Source organism: Myotis brandtii, unplaced genomic scaffold, assembly GCF_000412655.1.
Source record: "Myotis brandtii unplaced genomic scaffold, ASM41265v1 scaffold588, whole genome shotgun sequence".
Taxonomy (NCBI): domain Eukaryota; kingdom Metazoa; phylum Chordata; class Mammalia; order Chiroptera; family Vespertilionidae; genus Myotis; species Myotis brandtii.
Genome location: NW_005370214.1, coordinates 3533 through 7674, shown reverse-complemented (window position 1 = coordinate 7674; position 4142 = coordinate 3533).

The following is a 4142-nucleotide window of genomic DNA, read 5'->3' as shown; positions in this document are numbered from 1 at the left end:
GGAGCAGGCCTAAGCCAGCAGGTCGTTATCTCCCGAGGGGTCCCAGACTGCCAGAGGGCACAGGCCGGGCTGGGGGACCCCCCTCCCCACCCCGCCGAGTGCACAAATTTTTGTGCACCGGGCCTCTAGTATATATATAACTGTAGAAAGGCAATACAGCTGATTTCACCTTTACATTTGCCATAAATTTGCTACTTCAGAAAAAATAATTTTCAACATATGATAATTAGATTAACATAAATATACATATGTTGTAAGATACTACTGGATATGCAAAAATTTCAGTGTGATTTTTGGTTCTTTTACATGACATTATAACTTTTTGTCACATGTATTTATATCATTTTTGACAATGATAGTGGGTTGAATTGTGAAGCATTGACAAACCAAAGAACACTAACGATTGTTAACAACAAATAAAAGCCTAAAAGGGGCAAAAACACATTTGTACCCTAGAGCCTTCAGAGGATGCATGACCCTGCTAAAAATTTGATTTCTGAATTCTTGCCTCCAGAAATGTGAGACAATAAATTTCTGCTATTTTAAGGCACCATGTTGGTTATAATTTGTATGGCAGTCCCTGGAAACTAATAATCATCACTATGAAGTTTGAAAATAAACATAAATAAATAATTACTTTTTGGAGAAAAATATCACATGTTATATTAACCAATGATTAATTTTACTCTGATAATAATTGAAATACAGAGGAAATTGTATAAATGTTGTCACTAAAAGAGTATGTTCATATATATGCTGTTCCCCCAATAAGTTTGTACATTACAAGAAAGAGCTGATGGGTGAAATAATTCATGCACTTCAGCTTTTTTGGATAATTTTGTTTGACTTGCAATATAAATTAAAAAAGAAGTATCTAGGCATACATATTAAAACATTTAATTATAACTTACTATTTAAATATATTGATATGTTCAGGCCAGTTCTTAAAATTTTCAGCTTTGACTTCTCAATCCATAGCCATAAAGAATTTATGCCTGGTGCAAGACTAGGTCCTAATAAATATCTTTGGTTAATAAGTAAATAAGTAAATTGTTTTGAGTATTCAAATGAAATCTATATATAAAAACCTAAGCAACTGAACAACCGGTCAACCAGTCGCTATGATGCACACTGACCATAAGGGGGAAGATGCTCAATGCAGGAGCTGCCCCCTGGTGGTCAGTGCGCTCCCACAGCCAACCTCCCATGGCCTGCCAACCTCCCATGGTCCCTCCTCTCGGCCGGCCAGCAGGCCCCGATTGGCCCCGATCACCAGTCAGGCCAAGGGACCCCACCCGTGCACGAATTCATGCACTGGGCCTTAGTAATATAATAAAGGCAGTTGTAGAAAATCCCTCTTGTACAAATTTTATTATTTTTTAAAATCCTCACCTAATTATATATTTTACTGATTTTGGAGAGAGGCGTAGGAAGGAGAGGGGAGAGAGAGAAAGAGAGAGAGAGAGATGTATGAGAGAAACATCAGTTGCCTCCCATATTTGCCCCCATACGATATCAAACTCAAAACCTAGGTATATGCCCTGACCAGGAATTAAACCAGCAATCATTTGGTGCATGGGACAATGCTCCAACCAACTGAGTCACACGGGCCAGGGCTTTCTTGCACATTTTTTAAAAGCAAAGCTACTTCACCAAAGCTCAAGTAAATCTAAGTTCATTAAGCTGTCTCTTCATTTTCTCCATCTAGGAATATAATTTCTCTTTCCTCTACCTTGCAATATCACAATTACACTTATATAAATGGGAATTATTCCTGTTCATTGTTATTTGCACATAACATATTCAACAACTTAGACTATACCTGCCATTGGAATTTAACATTGTAAAAATAATTCATATTTTCACAGTATTAAATTCACACAAGCATCCTATATAATAAAAAGGTAATATGCAAATTGACCATCACACCCTCCCTCAAGATGGCTGCCCCCATGTGGTCAAATATGGCCACACCCATGTGGTCAAATGATGGCCACCACAAGATGGTCAGCAGGGGAGAGCAGTTAGGGGTGATCAGGCTGGCAGGGGAGGGCGATTTGAGGGGGCGACCAGGCCAGCAAGGGAGGGCAGTTGGGGGTGATCAGGCTGGCAGGGGAAGAGTTAAGTGTTGATCAGGTTGGCAGGGGAGTGGTTAGGGGGTGATCAGTCTGGCAGGCAGAAGCGGATAGGGGCAATCAGGCAGGCAGGCAGGCAGGCAGGCGAGTGGTTGGGAGCCAGCAGTTCCAGATTGTGAGAGGGATGTCTGCCTAAACTGGCAGTTGGACATCCCCCGAGGGGTCCAAGGTTGGAGAGGGTGCAGGCTGGGCTGAGGGACACCCCCCCTCAGTGCATAAATTTCATGCACCGGGCCTCTAGTATTATATATAGTCTGTGCTAATTGTATGTTGTAGATTGAGTAAATAATATTTATCCCTGGCCTCTAGAATCAATACTTATTCTGGATATTTCTTGTGACCAATGCCCTATATACTTTATAACTGAACAAAATAATGATTAATAATGTGCAATGGGCATTATAGAGATTGTTTTAGCATTATTTCTAAGTTTAGTTAAGAAAAACATGTGAATGACTGTATCACAATATTCATTTAGACTTTCCTATTTTGTTACTGATTAGAATTGGGGCATGTTTAAAAAGTTACATTTTTTTTTCAATCCCTATGTTTCCTTTTTCAAATTAATAATTATGAAGACTACTTGATTAAGGTTTGCATCATACATAATGTTATATACAATATATTTTGTTATTTTTTTAAAAAAATCCCTTGTATAACCATTACTTGCTATTTGCTACCTCATAAACTAGCTGGCTCTTTCTAATTTCGGGGAGTTTGGAGTGCAATTTGACAATTTGAGTGTTTTTAGTCTTTTAAGCAGCATTCAAACAATAAAGTTAACATAAATATCAGCCAGCAACATGGCTTCATGTTTAAAAAAAAATACAAAACCCCACAATGCCAAAAACACAGTAGAATTTAAAAAATAAAAGTAAAGAGTGCTGATTTCACTTTTTATAGGTTGCCTGGAACTGATGTGAAATAACATTTATATTTATATTTCAGAATTCTGAACCTACAGATGCCAAACATGAATTATAAGTACATTTAATATTCCAAATAATTTTAATGAACTTGGAATTGCAAGAATTATTTGTATCTACTTCATCTTGCCTTCTGCTATGTGCATTTTAATGTTAATGGGAATTTCATAGAATGGGAAGATAATGGAAGATATTATAATAGAAAGATATAAGTGTCTTTTTAGAAGTTTTTGTTTTTCCATCTAGTTTGGACCAGAACATTCCTTAACTCTAATAGCATTGTGAAAGAAGTGTGGCTAACAGAAGTGTCACCAAAGAAAAGTTCAATGTTTGTACATTTTATCTTGAGAAACTATGAGCAAAAAGAGGAAGGAAAGATCTGGTGGGATGATTCTAATACCAGTAACACATAATAAACTTATTGAATTGATTAAATAAGGATAAATTATATGTTAAATAAATGTTAAAGAAAATTATATTAATAAGCATTATATAGATCAAGACATTTATCTTCACAAGAATGTAGAAATTTGATGGAAAAACAACCAAGATTATTTATTCTAATTCATAATTCATGCCTTCCTTTATAACATTGTAATATTTTACTATTATTAAATGTAATTGGCATACAAAGCTTTAGAATGAGATATTTATTGGAAGGTAAAATGAGATGGGCTTTCTCCTATTGGTTTGGATATACTTTCGTTAATCAAAATTGGTACTGTTGTATGTAATCATCTTTATATTCATGTAATTCAATTACTGTGAATAGAAAATTTGAATCAAGTAGTTTTTCAAGTCAATATGCACAAACATATTGAAACATATTTTGCATATATGATTGTTAAACTCCTACCCAAGATTATTAATACATCCTGAGCAGCTGTTATTTCTTTTCTGAGGGAAGTGTGAGAATAAAATTTGACATGATGCAAGCCACATGATGCAATTCAATAAGGTTGATTAATGAAAATGAGTCACTAATACTCAAATTAGTATATTATTAAAAGATATATGAATATGTATGTTGAATGCTAAATATATTTTCAAGATTCAAAGACTTAAAATATCCTAAAAGCTG